General features: G+C 44.0%; 2 non-coding genes and 2 pseudogenes across 2 annotated transcripts; 1 reads left to right on the top strand and 3 right to left on the bottom strand.

Annotated features, from left to right (window-relative positions):
• Window positions 1-10: 10 nt before the first annotated feature.
• On the bottom strand, window positions 11-23,334 carry LOC129472110 (calponin-2-like; annotated as a pseudogene).
• On the bottom strand, window positions 2,489-2,595 carry LOC129477723 (U6 spliceosomal RNA). Its single transcript, XR_008655915.1, has one exon. It is a non-coding gene; the product is annotated as a U6 spliceosomal RNA (small nuclear RNA).
• On the top strand, window positions 13,411-14,331 carry LOC129472150 (ornithine aminotransferase, mitochondrial-like; annotated as a pseudogene).
• On the bottom strand, window positions 20,087-20,212 carry LOC129478174 (small nucleolar RNA SNORA40). Its single transcript, XR_008656328.2, has one exon. It is a non-coding gene; the product is annotated as a small nucleolar RNA SNORA40 (small nucleolar RNA).
• Window positions 23,335-23,996: the final 662 nt, after the last annotated feature.

Raw genomic sequence — 23,996 nt, 5'->3', positions numbered from 1 at the left:
ACACCACCACTCACAGACCCTGGGTTGATTGGCAGCACTGAACAGGTTAAGAAAAAAAAAAGATGAAAACACAGAAAAACCCAAAAACTCAGATGGGGAGATGATGCGGGGAGAGAGCGTGCTGGGAGCCTCAGTAGCCAGCCTCCTCTTGGTAGTAAGGGGGATATTCAGGGACCGCCCCGCGCCTGAGGGAGCCCTGTCGGCCACTGTGCCTTCTGGGCAGAACTTGGGGTCATATATCTGCCGGTCCAGGCCAAAGATCTGGCCGATTTGCTTGGCGCCCTGCTTGTAGCCCATCTGCAGGGACACGGAGGAGTTGTCACACTTGTTGGTTCCCAGCTTGGTGTCAACCGGGTCCTGGGAGCCTTCATGCCCACCTGGCTGGCACACTTGTTTGTACCCATCTGAAGGCTGATGGTTAAGTGGTCCATGGGGGGCACGATGTGGTTCTTGGGGTCGTAGAGATGCCTCCCTGTGCTGTACCCAGTCATGTCCGACTGGCTGGTGCATTTGTTGGTGCCCATCTGCAGCCCGATGGTGCATTGGCCAGCCTTCATGGTGGCATTGTCGAAGTTCGGCTCCTGCTTCTCTGAGTACTTAAGGCCGATGTCCACCCTGCTCTGCAGGCCCTTAGTCTTGGCTTTCCTCACCAGGGTGAGAAGAGACACCTGCACCTGTGTCATGTTCCCACTGTCAAACAGGTCGTTGGCATTGAACAGGTCCACGGTGTTCATGCCGTAGCTGACCATGGCCTTGATGAAATTGGAGAGGTTTTCTAGCTGGTGCCAGTTCTGCATGGAACGGTTGATCTTGGGACTGAGCCCGGCTATAGCTTGTTCATGAGTGTGCATAAGATAATCCCGTCCTTCAGGCCCTTCTGGAAGTTGGGGCCAATGGAGAGGCTGGTGAGTCCCTCAATCCAGCTGCAGAGCTCTGCCTCCTTCTGGGGGTCATATTTGCACATGAGCCAGTTCTTGACCTCGGCTGACAGCCCATACGAGGGGTCCTTGTTGAACTGCGTGGAGCTCATGGCTGGTGGGCACGGCGGTGGGGTGGGATGGGACGGGAGAGGACCGCCCGACAGGCGCGGGGCTGGGACTCGCTCCTCTCGGGATATTTTTATGTGGTCTGGGCATGGTGGCTCACAGTTGTAATCCCAGCACGTTGTGAGGCCAAGATGGGAGGATCACTTGAGTCCCAGAGTTTGAGACCAGCCTGGGCAACATAGCAAAACCATGTCTCTACCAAAAAGAAAAAAAAAAAAGTTATTGGGGCCTGGTGGCAAGCGCCTGTAGTCCCAGCTACTTGGGAGGCTGAGGAGGAAGGACAGCTTGAGTTCAGAAGTTCTAGGCTATAGTAAGCTGTGATCAGTCTACTGCATTCCAGCCTGGGTGACAGAGAGAGACCTTGTTTCTAATTCAATCAATCAATCAATCTATAGTGATATATATATATATATATATACATAAAATTTTTTTTTTGAGTTTCACTCGTTGCCCAGGCTGGAGGGCAATGGCACAATCTCAGCTCTCCACAATCTCCACCTCCCCAGGTTCAAGTGATTCTCCTGCCTCAATCTCCCAAGTAGCTGGGATTATAGGCCTGCACCACCAAACCCAGCTAATTTTGTATTTTTAGTAGAGACGGGGTCTCTTCATGTTGGTCAGGCTGGTCTAGAACTCCTGACCTCAGGTGATCCACCCCGCCTTGGCCTCCCAAAGTGTTGGGATTACAGGCATGAGACACTGTGCCCGGCTATAGTGATATTTTTATGTGAAGCTGAAGAACAAAAGCTATTCTGTTATCTGGACACAGGTTTTAGTTGGTTATTTATTTTTTTTTTGAGACAGTCTCTCTTTGTTGCCCAGGCTGAAGTGCAGTGGCAATGATCTGTGCTCACTGCAACCTCCACCTCCCGGGTTCAAGCGATTCTCCTGCCTCAGCCTCCCGAGTAGCTGGGATTACATGCGCCCGCCACTACACCCAGCTAATTTTTGTATTTTCAGTAGAGATGGGGTTTCACCATATTGGCCAGGCTGGTCTTAAACTCCTGACCTCAAGTGATCCACCTGCCTTGGTCTCCCAAAGTGCTAGGATTACAGGCGTGAGTCACTGTACCTGGACAGACCACTCAAATTTTTAACAAACCAAGCTATATGTGCCACACACCAAAATCCTGCCTTTCTTGGAATAAGGAAAATAAGCTAATATGATCTGACCCTTCTTCCCTCCAGAGCCTGAATCTCTAACTTGAGAGATAAAGACTGAAAAAGTCCAATTTAGAAAGTCCATTTCAGCCTATTTGGTGTCTAGGAATTTGAGATACTAATTGTCTTATCCCTACCCACTTCCCCATCTCAGAAAATCTTCCCTGCCACAGAGTCCCTGGCAGGGGCAGCTATGCTACTTACCATTAGACCTTGTCTCCCTAGCCACAGCTGATTGGATCAGAGAAGCACACCTAATCCATTCAGATGCTTTTCCCCGCCTTAACATGGGATGTCTCACAAATTTGGGTGTCATCCTTGCGTAGTGACTATGCTTATCTTCTCTGTATTGGTCCAGTTTTAGTATATGTGCTGCTTATACGAGCACCAATCCAATTCTTTTGCTTGCTAATTTGAACCCAGAGACTTCGACTTTGAGTAACAAGCTCAGTGGAGGACACCAGAGCTGGACAGTCAGGTAGTGTGAGGAGTGGCAGCCATTTGTTTTGGTGTATGCATGCTCATAAATGAGGAAATCCAGTCATCAGAGATGTGTGAACAGATACAGCAACTGTACAATTCCAGAGAAAGGTGGAGAGAGTAGTGGTCTGACAACTTTGACATCTGCGACTTCTACTTGGGATCTGTGATCCTCTCTGGATTTCTGATCATCCCCTTTTAATTAATTAATTTTTATTTATTTTTTGAGACAAGGTCTCGCTCTGTCGCCCAGGCTGGAGTGCAGTGGTGTAAGCATAGCTCAGTGCAACCTCAACCTCTCAGGCTCAATTGATCCTCCTACCACGGCCTCTGGAGTAGCTGGGGCTACAGGCATGTGCCACCATGCTTGACTAATTTTTAATTATTTTTGGAGTTGGGGTCTCGCTATGTTGCCAGGGCTGGTCTCCAACTCCTGGACTCAAGTGATCCACCCTCCTTGGCCTCTCAAAATGTTGGGATTACAGGCATGCATCACTGCACCTGGCTGATCATCCCCTTTTAAATTGGGTTAGGATACCTTTCTTCTACTTGTAACCAAAGAACACCTGATGGAACAGTTTTTAAAAGTCCATTTTTGTCACTCTACCTTTTCGCACCTTTCTCTCAGCCTCCAGATCATACAGATTCCCTGTAATCTGTGTAAACTGGTCGGGAGCAGGGAAATAGGGAGAAGACATTTCCTTGAAATGCCCTAGACAAGAGACACTGGCATCCTTCTAGATGCAGGAATTCGGGGGTTCTTCAAGCCTCAGCCTGGCTTGCAGCAGTTTTGGCAGCCTTTGGAAGGCACCAGATGGTCAGCCATGTGATACATAATCTATGTAACTTATGCCATTTATTACTTTATAATTGTATCAAACTATAATTTGTAAGCAAATTTTGTTTAAAAGCTATTAACTAGGTTTTCCTGCTTGTTTTGGTATACTTTTATAAAACAAGGCTATTAAATCCTGGTTGCAACTTCCCAACCATCAATTTTTTGGTAGATTTTAATATATAGTATATAGTTACAGAGTTTTAAGTACATGCGGAAATTTTCAGAATTTCTCATTTATTTCTTTGATCTCAAGGTTCTTAAAAAGCTGACATAGGCCAGGCATGGTAACTCATGCTTGTAATCCTAGCACTTGGGGAGGCCAAGGCCAGAGGATCCAACGAGGCCAGGAGTTCAAGAACAGCCTGGACGATTCTCTCAAAAAAAAAAGAGAGAGAGAGAGAACTTTAAGCCATGCAATTAGAGAATGTGAAGATAATCTACCCAAGTAGATATTTACAAATAAACCTAACCTTCTCATTTTCCACATAACTAGTTTAGCATTATTTATTTGAAATCCACAATTATAGTTTTCAACTCTGCAAAATCTCATATATACTGTGTATTTAGCACTATGTAATAAGAAAGCAAAAAATCAGGATCCTTCAAATATTACATACATAAAATTTATGAAACTAGGAGTTGCTACATTTCAATATAAACTCAATTAATGAATTTTATTCCAGAGAATGTAAGAATTACAAACATTTGGCTGGGTGCGGTGGCTCACACCTGTAATCCCAGCACTTTGGGAGGCAGAGGCGGGTGGATCACCTGAGGTCAGGAGTTTGAGACCAGCCTGGCCAGCATAGTGAAACCCCGTCTCTACTAAAAATACAAAAATTAGCCGGGCTTGGTGGGGCAGGGGGGCACCTGTAATCCCAGCTACCTGGGAGGCTGAGGCAGGAGAATCACTTGGACCTGGGAGTCGGAGGTTGCAGTGAGCCAAGATCGCGCCATTGCACTCCAGCCTGGGTGACAGAGCAAGACTGTCTCAAAAAAAAAAAAAAAAAAAAAGAATTACAAACATTTAAAGAGGATATTCTGTTGTCACCAGTGTAAAAGTGATACCTTTTTTTTAATGGGCACATATCAGGTAATTATGGGTACTTTGGTATCTGTTCATATTACAACACGTATACTTTTTTTTTTTGGAGGCAGTCTTGCTCTGTTACCCAGGCTGGAGTGCAATGGCATGATCTTGGCTCACTGCAACCTTTGCATCCCAGGTTCAAGTGATTCTCTTGCCTCAGCCTCCCAAGTAGCTGGGATTACAGGTGCTCACCACCACGCCTGGCTAAATTTTAATTTTTAGTAGAGACGGGGGTTTCACCATGTTGGCCAGGCTGGTCTCGAACTCCTGACCTCAGGTGATCCACCCACCTCAGCCTCCCAAAGTGCTGGGATTACAGATGTGAGCCACCGTGCCCAGCCACAACACATATACTTTTAAAGTAGCTTTTTAAAAATGACTTTATTCTGTGAAGTATGAAAAAAGAAAAAAGAAAACATGAAGTTTAATTCAATTCTGACATCATAAAAACATGCATTTATTAATAAGTATTGGTTATACTGTTTACAATTATTAAATACTTATGAAAGAAAGGTAGATGAAAAATAAAAATCATCATTTTGGATGAAAGGAAATGAATTATTTCTGCCTTGAGTGGTTAAAAATTCAAGTATTGGGGGGCAAGCGGGGAGGGATAGCATTAGGAGATATACCTAATGTAAATGACGAGTTAATGGGTGCAGCACACCAACATGGCACATGTATACATATGTAACAAACCTACACGTTGTGCACATGTACCCTAGAACTCAAAGTATAATAAATATATATGTATATAAAAAAATTCAAGTATTGACCGGGCGTGGTGGCTCACGCCTGTAATCCCAGCACTTTGGGAGGCTGAGGCGGGTGGATCACCTGAGGTCAAGGGTTTGAGACCAGCCTGACCAGCGTGGTGAAATCCCGTCTCTACTAAAAATACAAAAATTAGCCGGGTATGGTGGTGGGCTCTTGTAATGTCAGCTACTCCAGAGTCTGAGGCAAGAAAATCACTTGAACCCAGGAGGCGGAGGTTGCAGTGAGCCGAGATCACGCCATTGCACTTCAGCCTGGGCAACGAGAGCAAAACTCAGTCTCAAAAAAAAAAAACTAAGTATTTTACTATGAATTTAATTACATATGACTATTTAATTATTATAATTACTACTTTAATTGATTAACCAATAGATATTTTGTAGCTTAATTTTTTAAAGAAAGCAAATATGTGAACAAGGTTTTGCAGTAATTTTAGCTTAGCTTTGTCCATATAGGCTAGTGTTTATGTATTTGCTTTATCCTCTCAGAATTATAATTATACCAAGGTGTTATATAGAAAGGAGTGATTCTTGCTTCAACCTGGGAGACAGAAGTTGCAGTCAGCTGAGATCGCACCACTGCACTCCAGCCTTGGCAAAAGAGCGAGACTGACTCAAAAAAGAAAGAAAGGGCTGAGCTTGGTGGCTCACTCCTGTAATCCCAGCACTTTGGGAGGCCGAGGCTGGTGGATCACCTGAGGTCAGGAGTTCAAGACCAGCCTGGCCAACATGGTGAAACCCCATCTCTACAAAAATACAAAAATTAGCCAGGCATAATGGCGGGTGCCTATAATCCCAGCTACTTGGGAGGCTGAGGCAGGAGAATCGTTTGAACCTGGGAGGCAGAGGTTGCAGTGAGCCAAGATCGCACCACTGCACTCCAGCCTTGGTGACAGACTGAGACTCTGTCTCAAAAAAAAAAAAAAAAAAAAGAAAGAAAGAAAAGAAAGGAGTGATTCTTTTATCCTTTGTACTCATTTGTTTTCCTTTTCATGCACCTTGCTGCCCTACATAAAAGTTAGTTGTAACTCTTTTAAATTAAGATCTCCAGTGTGAAGTAGTGTATTGCTTAACTGGACAGGGCTGTAACCTGAAGTGTGAGAAGGGGAGTGTCCCCATTTCCCAATAGCAGGTCTTTAGCAATAAAGGTGTGGTACCACCAGTGCTAAAGAATACTATTCTAGTTAAACGTGTTTGTGTTCTGCATCTTCCATTGTGCAGTAACTCTATTATTTATAAATTCTAATCCTTTAGTAAAGAAAAAAAGTAAGAAAGAAAAACAAAAACCAAAAGCCATCTATAGGCTTTGAAAATTCCTGGACATAAAGCATCAGTCACTGGATTTTCCTTCACCCCTGCCAAGTTCCACAGTCTCAGAGCAGGCTTCCCAACAAGAGCTAGGAGAGCAGGGCAGGGAAATGTTGCTAAGTGACATGGGGTTTAGTCGTGCGATGGAGTATCAGAGGACACTTGACGTTGAGCCTTGTGCTACTTCATGGCCATTCCACAATATAATGGAAGAGCTGTAATATTATGTAGATAATGGAGGATTGTAGACAGAGTGGCAAAATAGAGAATTCCTAGCTTCAACTGTTAGTTCCAAAAGGTCAGGTAGTTTAAGAATGATGTGTTTAGGCTGGGTGCAGTGGCTCACACCTGTAAGCTCAGCACTTTGGGAGGCTGAGGCAAGAGGATCACTTGAGATGAGGAGTTCAAGACCAGCCTGGCCAACATGGTGAAACCCTATCTCTACTAAAAATACAAAAATGGCCAGGTGCGGTGGCTCACGCCTGTAATCCCAGCCCTTTAGGTGGCCAAGGCAGGCGGATCACGAGGTCAAGAGATCCAGACCATTCTGGTCAACATGGTGAAACCCTGTCTCCACTAAAAAATACAAAAATTAGCTGGGCATGGTGGCTTGCGCCTGTAGTCCCAGCTACTCAGGAGGCTGAGGCAGGAGAGTCGCTTGAACCCAGGAAGTGGAGGTTGCAGTGAGCTGAGATCGCGCTACTGCACTCCAGCCTGGGCAACAGAGCGAGTTTCCGTCTCAAAAACAAAAACAAAAAACAAAAAAACCCCCACAAACCCCAAAATTAGCTGAACGTGGTAGTGCATGCCTGTAGTCTCAGCTACTCAGGAGGCTGATGCAAGAGAATTGCTTGAACCCTAGAGGTGGAGGTTGCAGCGAGCCAAGATGACACCACTGCACTCCAGCCTGAGTGACAGAGTGAGACTCTGTCTCGAAAAAAAGAAAGAAAAGAAAAAATAGAAATGCTGTTGAATGCAGGCATACCTCAAATATATTGCAGAGTCAATTTCAGACCACTCCACAATAAAATGAAAATTGCAATAAAGTGAGTCACACACACTAAAAAAAAAAAAAAAAAAAAGTGCTTAATTAGCCAATGATGCAAATTCAAAAAAAAGGGAAAGACTGATATGGTTGCTTATCTCTCTAAATTTTTCATGTTAGTTCCTTCCGCACCCCAGAATAATCTTAGGTTTAGAACTAATTAATTAACTAATTAATTAATTCTTTTGTTCATTCAAAAAAATATTCATTGAGTACCTATAAGGTAGAGTGTTAGGTCAAAGTATGAAAATTGACTCTTACACTGATATTGTGAGGTTTGCTAAGAAGTTTGTTGTAAAAATGAGAAAGTATGGAGACCAAAGACAGCAATTCTTTGTATTGATTATTGTTTTATTTTATTTCTAAGATACGGCAAGAGAATGAGCCTTTATTAGATATGACTATGGGTTCCAAAACTGATGTTTCCCAGTTGTTGAAGGAGGTGACCAGGAAGTCTTAACATGAATAGCTACATAATATTAAGAATTCATTATGGGCCAGGTGCAGTGGCTCACGCCTGTAATCCCAGCACTTTAAGAGGCTGAGACGGGTGGATCCTGAGGTCAGGAGTTCGAGAACAGCCTGGGCAACACAGTGAAACCCTGTATCTACTAAAATACAAAAAACTAGCCAGACTTGGCAGCTTGTGCCTATAGTCCCAGCTACTTGGGAGACTGAGGCAGGAGAATTGCTTGAACCCAGGAGGCAGAGGTTGCAGTGAGCCAAGATCGTGCCACTGCACTCCAGCCTGGGCGACAGAGAGACTCTTTCTCCAAAAAAAAAAAAAAAAAAATTAGCCAGGCATGGAGGTGCATGCCTATAGTCAGTAGGGAGGATCGCCTGAGGCTGGGAGGTTGAGGACACAGTGAGCCATGTTCCCACAACTGCACTCCAGCCTGGGTAACAAAGAGAGACCCTATCTCAAAAAAAAAAAAAAAAACAACAAAAAAAAAACTCGTTATGTTATAGAAGATTGCTAGAGTTCTGTTTTAAACCAAAGCTCTTGATTTTACTTTAAATAATTCAATTTATGCACATTTTAAAAAGCGTATTGTTAAAGTGAGCTGCACTTGTTACTTATTTTTTGCATATTCATTCACTATTCTGTGTCTAGGATATCCTTTATTTTTCTCCTGGCAAATAATGTGTCTGAGATAAATGAACAATGACATTTATTAAGCACTTAATTTATGCAAGCTGGGGTGATGTTAAACACTATGTGATTAGAGCCAATTTTGAGGGCCAGGTGCAGTGGCTCACGCTTGTAATCCCAGCACTTTGGGAGGCCAACGTGGGCAAATCGCTTGAGGTCAGGAGTTTGAGACCAGCCTGGCCAACATGGTGAAATCCTGACTCTATTAAAAATACAAAAATTAGCTGGATGTGGTGGCAGGTGCCTGTAATCCCAGCTACTGGGGTGGCTGAGACACAATAATCACTTGAACCTGGGAGGTGGAGGTTGCAGTGAGCCGAAATTGTACCACTGCACTCCACCCTGAGTGACAGAGCGAGACTCTGTCTCAAACAAACAAACAAACCAAATCAGACTTCTAGCCAGGCACAGTGGCTCATGCCTGTAATCCCAACATTTTGGGAGGCCAAGGTGGAAGAATTGCTTGAGGCAGGAGTTTGAGACCAGCCTGGGCAACATAGTGAGACCCTGTCTCTACCAAAAAATTATAGAATTAGCCTGGCCTGGCGACATGCCCCCTGATCCCTATTACTCGGGAGGATGAGGCAGGAGAAGTTCGAGGCCTTTAGCATAGGAGTGCGAGGCTGCAGGGAGCTATGATCACACTACTGCACTCCAGCCTGGGCAACAGAGACTCTGTCTCATTAAAAAAAAAAAAATTAAAAGAATCAAACTTCTCTCTGTTGGATGAGGATACTGACCAGATTAAGGAAGGGTTGCCCGCCTCCTCCTGATAGGGTATGAGAAGAGCTTAATTGATGCCTGTGTCAGTTTCCTCAGGCTGCTGTGAAAATTGCCACAAACTGAGTGGCTTAAAACAACAGGAACTGACTAGCTCACAGTCCCGGAGGCCAGAAGTCTGAAATCAAGATGTCTGGAGGGCCACGATCTCTCTGAAGCCCACAGGGGAGAATCCTTCTGTGCAGTTTCCAAGTTCTGGTGTTGCCTGCAAGCCTCGGCAGTCCTTGCTTTACGGCAGCATAACTCGAATCTCTGTCTCCACACGGCCATCTTCTCTCTGTATCTGTGTGAACAAACTTCCCTCTTCTTATTTCACTAGTCATATGACACTAGTCATAATAGATTTAGGGCCCACCCTAGTCCAGTATAACCTCATTTTAACTTGAGTACATCTGCAAATAGCCTATTTCCAAAAAGGTCACATTCACAGGTTCCAGGTAAACATAAATTTTACGGGAACAGCATTTAACCCAGTAATGTGTCCAAACTTGTCACCGAATGAGGGACCATCCTGAAAATGCCATTCAGTGGGAGTTGGAGGGCATCTTTGATACCCATGGACTTTCTTATTCATGTTTTTTTCTTTCACATCTAGGACTTTCTTATTCATGTTTTTTTCTTTCATATCTAGGACTTTCTTATTCATATTTTTTCTTTCTTTTTCAGTTTTTTGTTTTTTTCTGAGACAGAGTCTCACTCTGTCACCCAGGCTGGAGTGCAGTGATGCGATCTCAACTCACTGCAGCCTCCGCCTCCCGGGTTCAAGTGATTCTCGTGCCACAGCCTCCTGAGTAGCTGGGACTACAGGTGTGCACCACCACACTGAGCTAATTTTTGTATTTTTTATAGAGACGGGATTTTGCCATGTTTGGCCAGGCTGGTCTGAAACTCCTGGCCTCAAGTGATTTGCCCCCCTTGGTCTCCAAAAGTGCTGGGATTACAGGTGTGAGCTACTACACCCAGCCAATTTTTATCTTTTTTTTTAAGACGGGGTTTGTCTGTGTTGCCCTGGTCTCTAACTCCTGGGGTCAAGCACTCCTCTTGCTTCAGCCTCCCAAAGTGCTAAGATTACAGGCATGAGTCACTGTACCTCGTCCTCATGTTTTCTTTCTGTAAAGGAGAGTCTAACTACAAGAATGTTACTGCCGGGCGCGGTGGCTCATGCCTACAATCCCAGAACTTTGGGAGGCTCAGGCAGGCGGATCACCTGAGGTCGGGAGTTCTAGAACAGCCTGACCAACATGGAGAAATCCCGTCTTTACTAAAATACAAAATTAGCTGGGTATGGTGGCGCATGCCTGTAATTCCAGCTACTTCGGAGGCTGAGGTAGGAGAATTGATTGAACCTGGGAAGCGGAGGTTGCAGTGAGCCGAGATTGCACCATTGCACTCTAGCCTGGGCAACGAGAATGAAACTCCATCTCAAAAAAAAAAAAAAGAATGTTACTAAGACACCCCCTCTCCATCTTTTAGTGGTATTACTCTACTCTGATAACAAAAATATATCACGGTAGACAAATTTCAGTCTTTAAAATTAGGCTAGTGTTTTCTGTCGACAGATTACAAGACTTTTCTGTTGTTTTTATTGTCATTTTTTTAGTAAATCCTGTGTGGGAAAATACTGGATGTCTTCAAGTATATAATAAATACGATGTGCTACAAAACAAAAACAAAGTTGATTAGTCCCACTATCAAGCTGATGCTTATTTCACAGAGCTGGGACATTTTAATTTTCATTCAGAAAGGAGGTGTTTTTTTTTTTTTTTTTTTTTTTTTTTAAGATGGAGTCTCGTCCTGTTGCCCAGGATGGAATGCAGTGGCCTGATCTCAGCCAGGGTGGAGTAGTGTAGTGGCCCAATCTCGGCTGACTGCAACCTTGCCTCTGAGGTTCAAGTAATTCTCCTGCCTCAGCCTCCCGAGTAGCTGGGACTACAGGCGCCTGCGACCATGCCAAGTTAATTTTTGTATTTTTAGTAGGGATGGGGTTTCATCATGTAGGCCAGGCTCGTCTTGAATTCCTGACCTCAAGTGATCCACCTGCCTCGTCCTCCCAAAGTGCTGGGATTTCAGGTGTAAGCCACCACGCCCGGCTAGAAATTTTGAAATGAAATATAAGATGATTAAAAAAAGAGAGGCAGCTGGGCACAGTGGCTCACTCCTGTAATCCCAGCACTTTGGGAGGCCAAGGCAGGCAGATCATCTGAGGTCGGGAGTTTGAGACCAGCCTGACCAACAAGGAGAAACCCCGTCTCTACCAAAAATACAAAATTAGGGCCGGGCATGGTGGCTCACACCTGTAATCCCAGCACCCTGGGAGGCAGAGGTGGGCGGATCCCCTGAGGTCAGGAGTTCGAGACCAGCCTGGCTAACATGGCGAAACCCCATTTCTGCTAAAAGTACAAAAATTACCCAGGTGTGGTGGTGGTGGGGGGGGTGCCTGTAATCCCAGCTACTCAGGAGGCTGAGGCAGAGAGAATCACTTGAAGCTGGGAGGCAGAGGTTGCAGTGAGCCGAGATGGCACCACTGCACTCCAGCCTGGGCGACAGAGCAAGACCCCGTCTCAAAACACACACACACACACACACACACACACACACACACACACACACACACACACACAATTAGCCAGGTGTGGTGGTGCATGCCTGTAATCCCAGCTACTCGGGAGGCTGAGGCAGGAGGATCACTTGAATCCAGGAGGTGGAGGTTGCGGTGAGCCAAGATCACACTACCACACTCTACCTTGGGCAACAAGAGCAAAACCCCATCTCAAAAAAAAAAAAAAAAAAAAAAAGAGAGGTGGCCAGGTGTAGTGCCTCATTCCTGTAATCCAAGCACTTTGAGAGGCCAAGGCAGGAGGACTGCTTAAGCCCAGGAGTTCAAGACCAGCCTGGCCAACATGGTGAAACCTTGTCTCTACTAAAAAAAAAAAAAATCAGCCGGGCATGGTGATGCACGTCTGTAATCCCAGCTATTTAGGACACTGAGGCAGGAGAATTGCTTGAACCCCAGAGGCAGAGGTTGCCACTGTACTCCAGCCTGGGCAACAGAGTGGGACTCCGTGTCAAAAAAAAAAAAAAAAAAAGAACCAACTTTGGGCCAGGTGTGGTGGCTCACACCTGTTATCCCAGCACTTTGGGAAGCTGAGGTGGGCAGATCACTTGAGATCAGGAGTTTGAGACCAGCCTGGCCAACATGGTGAAACCCCATCCCTACTGAAAATACAAAAATTAGCTGGGCAAGGTGGCACATGCCTATAGTCCCAGCTACCCAGGAGGCCGAGGCAAGAGAATCACTTGAACCGGGAGGCAGAGGTTGCAGTGAGCCAAGATCGCACCATTGCATTCCAGCCTTGGCAACAGAGCAACAAGACTTCCTCTCAAAAGAAAAAAAAAAGAACCAACTTTCAAATACGAAAAAAAAAAACAGGCTGTGCTTCATAGTTGCCGTGTGTCCTGCATGGTCAGGTGCTGTCATGAGATTTTGGACTCCCTGAAGGCCATCCCTAGATCTTGGGTTAAAAGTCTGTATTCTAGTCTGAACCGTAGGAAGAAAAAATAGTCGATATTTTCTTATGGGATGTAGAAGGCAGAAAATATTTTGACTTCCTGAGTTCTTACAGTGCTGTCAGCCAAGGGCATTGTCACCCCAAGATTGTGAATGCTCTAAAGAGTCATGTGGACAAACCTCTAGAGCTTTCTATAATAACATACTTGGCGAATACGAGGAGTATATTACTAAACTTTTCAACTACCACAGTTATTCCCATGAATACGAGAATGGAGGCGGCAGAGACTGCCTGTAAACTAGCTCGTAGGTGGGGCTATATCGTGAAGGACATTCAGAAATACAAGCAAAGGTTGTTTTTGCAGCTGGAAACTTTTGGGGTAGGACATTTTCTGCTGGGTCCAGTTCCACAGACCCGACCAGTTATGATGGTTTGGGGCCGTTTATGCTGGGATTTGACATCATTCCCTATAATGATCTGCCTGCACTGGAGCATGCTTTTCAGGATCCAAATGTGGCTGCGTTCATGGTTGAACCAATTTAGGGTGAAGCAAGTGTTGTTGTTCTGGATCCAGGTTACCTAATGGGAGTGCAAGAGCTCCACACCAGGCACCAGGTTCTGTTTATTGCTGATGAAATACAGACAAGATTAGCCAGAACTGGTAGACGGCTGGCTGTTGAACGTGAAAATGTCAGACCTGATATAGTCCTCCTCGGAAAGGCCCCTTCTGGGGCCTTATCCCCTATGTCTGCGGTGCTGTGTGATGATGACATAATGCTGACCATTAAGCCAGGGGAACATGGGTCCACATACGTTGGCAACCCATTAGGCTGCTGAGTGGCTATCACAGCCCTTGAAGTTTTAGACGTTGCTGAAAATGCAGAAAAAATGGGTATTGAGAAATGAACTCACGAAGCTAACTTCTGATGTTGTAACTGCCGTTAAGAGGAAAAGGATTATTAAACGCTACTGTTACTAAAGAAACCAAAGATTGTGATGCTTGGAAGGTGTGTCTACAACTTCAAGATAACGAACTTCTGGCCAAGCCAACCCATGGCAACATCATCAGGTTTGTGCCTCTGCTGGTCATCAAGGAGGATGAGATTCATGAGTCCAGTGAAATCATTAAGACCATCTTGTCTTTCTGAGGGTAGCAGTTGCTTTCAGTGGTGGCTGGGAGCCAGCGGGAGACAGGTGGTCCTGTAAAAGCTCTGCTCTTAATGCGGGCACATTCTATTCCCATGTGTCTTCAAATACTTTTTTTTGGAATATAAATTTTTTTCAGTTGATACATAATAGAACAACATTTATGAACCTACTGTTTGCTTTGTAACAAAACTAAGAGAGTGCAACAGCATCTATATTCAGCGAGTGTTCCGATATGTCTGTGTACTTTCTTTTTTTTTTGAGACAGAGTCTCTCTCTGTAGTCCAGGCTGGAGTGCAATGGTGTGATCTCGGCTCACTGCAACCTCTGCCTCCTGGGTTCAAGCAATTCTCCTGCCTCAGCCTCCCAAGTAGCTGGGATTACAGGCGCCTGCCTCTATGCCTGGCTAATTTTTTTGTATTTTTGGTAGAGACGGGGTTTTGTCATGTTGGCCAGGCTGGTTTCGAACTCCTGACCTCAGGTGATCCACCCGCCTTGGCCTCCCAAAGTGCTGGAATTACAGGTGTGAGCCACTGCGCCAACTACATTACTTTTTAAGGACAAAATGAATGAATTAATATATCAGAACATAAAAGCAAGTTTGTTTCCTTGGTTTTAATCTATTTTTGACACCATAATGTGAAATTAAATTTCAGTCTACATTTTTGCTGTGGTTTGAATGTTTCCCCCAAGGTCACATGTTGGAAACTTGATGCCCCAATGCAGTGGTGTTGGGAGGTGTGCCCTTACGCGAAGTATTTGGGTCATAAGGGCACAACCCTCATGAATAGATTAATGCCATTACAGTGGGAGTGGGTTCCTTATTTAAAAAAACAATTTTTGCCCTCCTCTCTCTCTCTCTGTCCCTGAGTGTGGAAAAACTCAAAACTGTTTTTTCTGTCCTCTCACACCACAACTATCATCAACATGGAAGACTTTTGTGATCAAATGCGTGGAGGTTTTTTCCCACGCACCAAGTAAGCAATCACTTTTGCAGCAGACACCATCTGGGTGTCCTCAAATTCAATTCTGACACTATCTACTTGGAGATAGTTCAGATCACACAGGTTGAGGGCTGAGTCCCCAAGACTTCCTCCACTTCAGACAGCGGTCACTAGTCTGGGCCTCCAGAACTTCTGACTGACCAGCTCTGGGCTCTGACAACCCTCTCTTTGAGTATGATTAATTTGCTAGAATGGGTCTCAGAACTCAGGGAAACACTTATGTTTACCAGTTTATTATAAAGAATATTACAAAGAATACAGATGGAGAGACATATGGGTTGAGGAATGGGGGAAAGAACACAGAGCCTCTGTCCCCTCCCTGAGTGCACCACCTTCCAGGAACCTCCATGTGTTCAGCTTTCTGGAAGCTCCTTAAACCCTGTCTTCTTGGACCTTTATGGAAACTTCATTGGATAGGCATGATTGACCACCATTTGGAAATGTGATTGGACAAAAAGGGTATGATCTAACACTAACAGACCGAGTAGGGAAACTCAGCAAGGCCTGCCTGTTCAGGCCTTGAGTCACAGGGACCCCAGATTCGTCTTGGGCTCCCTTGCAGCATTCCTTCTTCCAGGGTATGGGGCAGAACCACTTCTGAATTGAGGGTATAATGACCTACAATCAGACCAGGTAGGTCTGAGAATTTCTTTATGACCAGCTTCAAAACAGAAAGGCAAGAGAAGAGTCCTGCCTTGGGGAGAGAAAGCAGTAAATGAAAGTAGGGCAAGGGAAGGCTAGAGAGAGAGAGAGAGATTCTGTTTTCTGAGGCCCAAAGTGCCTCAACATTATAACAAGAGCTATGGGGGTTATGAGCCAGGAGCTTTGGATGCAAACCTATCTATTAATATATGTACATAATATCACACTCCCTCTCTTGCCCTTCCACTATGGAATGATGGAGCAAGAAACCCCTTGCCAAATGCCAACTCCTCAATCTTGTACTTCCCAGCCATCAGAGCTGTGGGCCAGTAAATTTATGTCCATGATGAGTTACCCAGTCTGTGGTATTATATTACAAGCAGCACAAAATGAACTATTAAACTGCCTTTCACGAATTTATTTTTCAAAGGGCAATGGGGAAGTTTTCTATTAGCCCTTATGCAAGTCTCTCTTGAACCCCTGGTAATAGCCTAGTTTACCTTGATATCAAGAAGGTTGGGAAAGCACCAAACTCCACATGTGGCATGTGCCCACGCTGACTTCCAGGGGTTCGTGCTACAAGACCTAAAGTTCTTTTTTTTTTCTTAAAGTTTTTTTTTTTTTTTAATCAGTGTTGACCAGGTTGGCCTCGAACGTGTAGCCTCGCCTCCCCAAGTGCCAGGGCAACCGGCCTGAGCCACAGCAGCTCCCAAACAAGACCTAAAGTTCTTATGAGATTGTCTAAAACAAAAAGATGTCAGGAGGGCCGATGGTGGTTCCATGTGTGCTAAATGTGTCTATAACAGGATCAAGTTTGTTTTCCTTATCAAGGAGCAGAAAATCACGAAAGTGTTGAGAGCACAAGCACAGAATCAGAAAGCTAAATTTAAAAAGTGCAGTTTTTGAGTAATAAATCAAAAGGCTACAAAAAATTATCAAATTTGTTCTAGCATAGTGAGAGATAAATGAACAATACCCATTATTCTTTATACTTTTTGGTAATTAAAAAAGATTTCTCAGCCAGGCAAGGTGGCTAATGCCTGTAATCCCAGCACTTTGGGAGGCCATGGCGGGCAGATCACCTGAGGTCGAGAGTTCAAGACCAGCCTGACCAACATGGAGAAACCCTGTCTCTACTAAAAATATAAAATTAGCTGGGCTTGGTGGTGCATGCCTGTAATCCCAGCCACTCGGGAGGCTGAGTCAGGAGAATCGCTTGAACCCAGGAGGTGGAGGTTGCCGTGGGTGGAGATTGTGCCAATGGACTCCAGCCTGGGTGACAAAGATTCCATATCAAAATGACAACAACAACAACAACAACAACAACAAAAACAAACAAACAAAAAAACCAAAAAAAACCCCACAACTTTTCAATACTTATGGCTTGGCATGGTGGCTCACACCTGTAATCCCGATATTTTGGGAGGCCAAGGCGGGGCGACTGCTTGAGCCCAAGAGTTCGAGACCTGCCTGGGCAACACAATGAGACTCCTTCTTTATTAAAAAAGAAAAGAAAAGAAAAGGCCGGGTGTGGTGGCTCATGCCTGTAATCTCAGCACTTTTGGAGGCCGAGGCAGATGGATCACTTGAGGTCAGGAGTTCAAGACCACTCTGGCCAACATGCTGAAACCTCATCTCTACTAAAAAAATACAGAAGTTAGCCGAGCATGGTGGCACATGCCTGTAGTCCCAGCTACTTGGGAAGCTGAGGCAGGAGAACTGTATGAACCCGGGAGGTGGAGGTTGCAGTGAACCAAGATTGCACCACTGTACTCCAGCCTGGGCGACAGAGCTGGACTCCATCTCAAAAAATAAAATAAAATAACTTCTAAATATTATATAACCTTTTATTAGTTTAATGATCATATATTACCTCTGTATTTCAAAAATCATTTCTGAATATTTAAATAATTAATCTCAAATAGAACTAGAACCAAGATGCCTTCTTTTCAAGTAATCACCACGCTCAGTCCTCAGTCTAGGCTTCAATGAACTAATCAAGCAAATACTTAGAGCTACCTCCAGCTGCTCCGCTTTGAACACTAAACTCAGAATCTCTAGTCAAAGCCTTGTACTGGTAAAATTTGCCCAATTCTGTGTTACATTGCATATTCCTTTAACACTTCAATGCATTCCCACAAATTTCTTAGGTTCCTATTAATACCAACTTGCAAGATTTTGCAATTATTTTGGTATGTAAAGCCTTATCTACTTGGAACACATATTTTAATTTTCTCCCCAAGGCACTCTGGGAGTGAACTGGTTTATGGAGGCAGGCAGGGATGGTTGGGGTGGGTCTTCAGGAGAACAGGCATCCTCTTGTGAGGTTACTGCCTTTGGAAAGGTTTAAACAAGGGAAACCAGTTTCCTGAGACAGTGAAGGAGTTCTGTTTCCACTGGCAAGGGAAGGTCAGGGAATTTGGGGGTATAAGATTGCCAGCTTCGCCTGAGTTCACCCACATATTCCCAACGTCTAAGAGTTTACCTCCTTCCCAATACCCTCATCTTAACATGAAAGACTTGATGAAGTTGTATGTTGTGTTTTAATTCTATAATCTGCAAAATTAAATTTGGGGCTTTGTCTGCCAGGCAGTTGCAAGAAATCAGTTTTTTTAGTTTAATTTTATTGTAAATTAATGATTTATGGTTGTATATATGAAGAGATCAGCTCTTTTAAGGTTATTGTGGAACTTTTCTGGGTCTCTACTCTTTGAACTGAGAGTTCAACTCCCTGTCATTTTCTTCTTCTTTTTTTTTTTTTTGACAGCGTTTTGCTCTGTCACCAGGCTAAAGTTCAGTCGCATGATCACAGCTCACTGCAGCCTCAATCTCCTAGGCTCAAGCGATTCCCCCCCACCTCAGTTTCCCAAGTAGTTGGGACTGCAGGTGCACCACCATGCCTGGCTAATATTTTAAATTTTTTGTAGAGATAGGGTCTTGCCATGTTGCTCAGGCTGGTCTTGAACTCACGGGCTCAAGTAATCTTCTTGCCTTGGCCTCCCAAAGTGCTAGGATTACAGGTGTTAGCCACTATGCTTGGCAACATTTTCTTATTCTTACTGAAATATTCTTCTATTCTCCAGTGCTCCTAGAAGAAATCATCTTGTCTTTTTGTTTGTTTGTTTGTTTTAGAAACAGTGTAAAGAGGTTTTGTTTTTTTTTAAATTGTGTAAATGTAACATTAGGCTAAACTATTTAAAGTCAATAAATTTTTATTCAAGGAATTCCATGTTGTGATTTGTTCCACTGTCCATCAAGGTCACTTTAGATCCTCTAAAGAGCTGGAGTCAAAAGATTTATCTTCAAATTAGCCCCTTTTAATGAAACTAATGCTAATTTTAATCCAGTTGTCCTGTCAGTCCATAATTCTTTTATTTTGGCTTCTGTCATCTCCTTTTAATATGGATATACTGATGAAGACTTCAAAATTCACCAAGAATCTTTGGGATCTAATTTCTTCAACCAATTTAGGGTCCTTTTTACTGTAGGTGGTGGATCTGCCTGGTTTTCAATTTGACACCCTCTCTTAACATGAATGAGTTCAAATCATATTTATTCCTAAGCGATCTCACTCAAGAATAGTACAGATATGTGGAATATGCCCATACCTTTAACTCCAGACATCATGTTCTCAAGATAAGAGCCTTTAAAACAAAAAGCCATTGTTTATATCATGTCAACATGAAATTGGAATGCAAAATTAATACTGCTGAGGATTTCCCTCATATCCCACGCTGTTTATCTCTTCTACAGTCCTAGAATCAATCTTTTTTTATTAAGAGACAGGGTCTGTCTTTGTTACCCAGGCTGGAGTACAGTGGTGCCATCAAAGCTCAGTGCAGCCACCAACTCCTGGCTCAATCCTCTTGCCTTAGCCTCCCCTTCCTGAGTAGCTGCAACTACAGGTACATGCCCCAATATCCAGCTAATTTTTAAATTTTTGTGGAGATGAGGTGTTTGTTAGTTTCTTGCCCAGGCTCATCTTGAACTCCTGGTTTCAAGCAATACACCCATTTCAGTGTGGAGATTGCAGGCTTTAGCCGCTGTGCCTGGCCTGGAACCAACCTTTATGGCTATCAATACTCCATCAGTTAACTGCCTCAGGTATCATAATATCCCTTCTTATATGTATCAAAGTTCATACTGAACAATGAGCTCTGGGTTGCAAAAGAGGATTTATTTTTTGCACCTATCCAAGTCTTTGTCCACAAGTTAAACAAAAACATACGTAAGTGCAGTTTTGTTGTTGTCGTTGTTGTTTTTTATTGACACGGAGTCTCGCTCTGTCACCCAAGCTGGAGAGCAGTGGTGCGATAGCTCACTGCAACCTCCGCCTCCTTTGTTCAACTGATTCTCCTGCCTCGGCCTTCCGAACAGCTGGGATTACAGGTGCTTGTCATCACACATGGCTAATTTTTGTATTTTTAGTTTCACCACGTTGACCAGGCTGGTCTCGAACCCCTGACCTCAAGTGATCTGCCTGCCTCAGCCTCCCAAAGTGCTGGGATTATAGACATGCGCCACCGAGCCCAGCTGAAATCATCTTGTCTTTGGCTATCTTTATTATCACATTAGACAAGCTCTTGAATTCTCAAAGCCTTGCCCTTTCCAAGCTCTTCATTCCAAACAAACACAGCTCATATTTTCAGGAATCATAATGTCATCATCCCATGATGTAATAATGGTTAGTTGTGTTGACTTCACAAGGCTATAGTACCCAGTTAATCAAAAACTAATTTAGGTGTTGCTAGAAGGAAATTTTCTGGCCGGGTGCGGTGGCTCATGCTTGTAATTCCAGCCCTTCGGGAGGCCGAGGCAGGCGGCTCACAAGGTCAGGAGTTTGAGGCCAGCCTGGCCAACGTGGTGAAACCCTGTCTCTACTAAAAAAATACAAAAATTAGCTGGGCATGGTGGCGTGCACCTGTAATCCCAGCTACTCAGGAGGCTAAGGCAGGAGAATTGCTTGAACCGGGGAGATGGAGGTTGCAGTGAGCCAAGATTGTGCCACTGCACTCCAGCCTGGGTGACAGAGCAAGACTCCATCTCAAAAAAAAAAAAAAAAGGAAATTTGCAGAAGGAATTTTGTAGATAGGATAAGCATCTACAGTTGCCTTTAAGTAAAGGAGATTATCATCCATTAATTTTCTGGGTGGTCCTTATTCAATCAGTTAAATGGCCTAAGAGCAAAATGGAAGTTTCCCTAAGAAAGAATAAATTCTTTTTTTTTTTTTTTGAGACGGAGTCTCGCCCTATCGCCCAGGCTGGAGTGCAGTGGCACGATCTCGGCTCACTGCAAGCTCCGCCTCCCAGGTTCACGCCATTCTCCTGCCTCAGCCTCCCGAGTAGCTGGGACTACAGGCGCCCGCCACCACGCCCGGCTAATTTTTTATCTTTTTAGTAGAGACAGGGTTTCACCATGTTAGCCAGGATGGTCTCAATCTCCTGACCTGGTGATCCGCCTGCCTCGGCCTCCCAAAGTGCTGGGATTACAGGCATGAGCCACCGTGCCTGGCCTTTAGAAAGAAGAAATTCTAACCTTGGGCTACAGTTTTAGCTTCTGCCTGAGTTTCCAGCCTAAGAGCCTGCCCAAGGTTTCAGACTTGCTTAGCCAGCCCCCACAATTATGAAAGGTAACAAATAATTCCTTGCAATAAATTTATAAACTTACACACACACACACACCACACACACACCACACACACACACACACACACACTACTAGTTCTTTTTCTGGTAGAATCCTAATTGATATGCATGCCATGCATTCAGAGATAGCTACATAATTGCAAAGTGAAAATGTAAGGACCTTGTACAAAAAGCAGAAAAAAAATGCAGTTAAGATACTAAAATATAAAGCATAGTTCTTTTTTTTTTTGAGACAGAGTCCTGCTCTGTTGCCCAGGCTGGAGTGCACTGGCGTGATCTCAGCTCACTGCAACCTCTGCCTACTGAGTTCAAGCAATCCTCCTGCCTCAGCCTCTCAAGTAGCTGGGACTACAGGTGCACGCCATCACACCCATCTAATTTTTGTATTTTTAGTAGGGACGAGGTTTCAACATGTTGGCCAGGCTGGTCTTGAACTCCTGACCTCATGATCCACCTGCCTCAGCCTCTCAAAGTGCTGGGATTACGGGTGTGAGCCACTGCGCCTGGCCAGCATTTTTCTTTAAAAATATTTTATTATTATTTATAAAATAAAAAATATTTTATTATTATTTATAAAATAAAAAATATTTTATTATTATTTATAAAATAAAAATATTTATTATTTTTATTTATGTTGCCCAGGGTGGAGTGCAGTGGCGCAATTATGGCTCACTGCAGCCTCAACTTCTTGGGCTCAAGTGGTCCTCCCACCTCAAGCCTCCTGTCTCGTTGGGACTAAAGACAAGCACCAGCACGCCTGGCTAATTTTTGTATTTTTTATAGAGGCTGGGTTTCACCATGCTGCCCAGGCTGGTCTCAAACTCTTGGGCTTACGAGATCCTCCTATGTTGGCCTCCCAAAATGCTGGGATTACAGGCATGAGCCACCACATCAAGACTTGAGATAATTTTTCTACTTGAGATAATTTTTCTAAAAAGATTTAACTGTATATTTACATCATTTTATGTAAGTCTGAATTTAATTGTAAATGTTAATTTATACAATGTCATTTAATGTTTCCTCTGATAGTTTCTCTAACTTGTAGATGTCAGTCATATAAGAAATCAAAAATGACTTCATGTATATAATTCAGGATACCTGTTTATGCATTCTACTGTATATTCAATTAAAAGGAAAAAATTAATTTTAGATTTGTCTTCCTCATTAATATTTTTTTCACCTGAGTTCTGCATGAAAAGTGTTCTTTTCTGTTAAATGTGACAATCTTTAAATTCAGTTTTTGCTGTTGTTGTTGTTGTTTGAGACAGAGTCTCGCTCTGTCACCCAGGCTGGAGTGCAGTGGTGCGATCTCGGCTCACTGAAACCTCCGCCTCCTGGGCTCAAGTGATTCTCCTACCTCAGCCTCCCAAGTAGCTGGGATTACATTTGTGCGCCACCACGCTGGCTAATTTTTGTATTTTTAGTAGAGATGGGGTTTCACCATGTTGGCCAGGCTGGTCTCAAACTTCTGACCTTGTGATCCACCCGCCTTGGCCTCCCAAAGTGCTGGGATTACAGGCGTGAGCCACCACACCCGGCCTAAAATCTGTTTTTATTTGTATGCCTGTGAATATTTTCTTTGAAATGTTGCAGCAGGTTTCAAAACTGGTGTATTAGTCAAGGTTCTCTATAGGGACAGAACTGATAGGATAAATGTATATATGAATAGGAGTTTATTAAGGAGTATTGACTCACATGATCCCAAGGTGAAGTCCCACAGTAGGCTGTCTGCAAGCTGAGGAGCAAAGAAGCCCGTCCGAGTCCCAAAACCTGAAAAGTATGGAAGCCAACAGTGCAGCCTTCAGTCTCTGGCCTAAGGCCTGAGAACCCCTGGCAAATCGCTGGTATAAGTCCAAGGGCTTAAATAGAGAAAATTATTAGGAATTTCATGACCCAACAGCAGGATATTAAACTCAGTATGAGTCCCTTTTGAGACTAAAGCCTGGCGTGTAGGCCATGAAGCCAGCCCTGCATGAATTGCTAATATACTCATTTCACCATGTTTATGCTATGTTAGGTAAGCAACTCAATCTCCAAATTCCCTTTTTGATAGTCTGTTTACTATGTAATTGGGTCATGGGGCAGATCTCTCATGAATGGTCTAGCACCATTTCCTTAGTGATAGGTGAGTTCTGGTTGTTTAAACGTCTGTGGCACCAGGCCAGGTGTGGTGGCTCATGTCTGTAATCCAAGCACTTCGAGAAGCCAAGACAGGTGGGTCAGTTGGGGTCAGGAGTTCGAGACCAGCCTGGCCAACATGGTGAAATCCTGTCTCTACTAAAAATATAAAAATTAGCTGGGCATGGTGGCTCACGCCTGTAATCCCAGCTACTTGGGAGGCTGAGGCAGGAGAATCTCTTGAACCCGGGAGGCAG

The sequence above is a fragment of the Symphalangus syndactylus genome, chromosome 2 (genome assembly GCF_028878055.3).
Source record: "Symphalangus syndactylus isolate Jambi chromosome 2, NHGRI_mSymSyn1-v2.1_pri, whole genome shotgun sequence".
Taxonomy (NCBI): Eukaryota; Metazoa; Chordata; class Mammalia; order Primates; family Hylobatidae; genus Symphalangus; species Symphalangus syndactylus.
The sequence above is the reverse complement of the archived record's forward strand: the minus strand, read 5'-3'. Positions and strand labels throughout refer to the sequence as shown.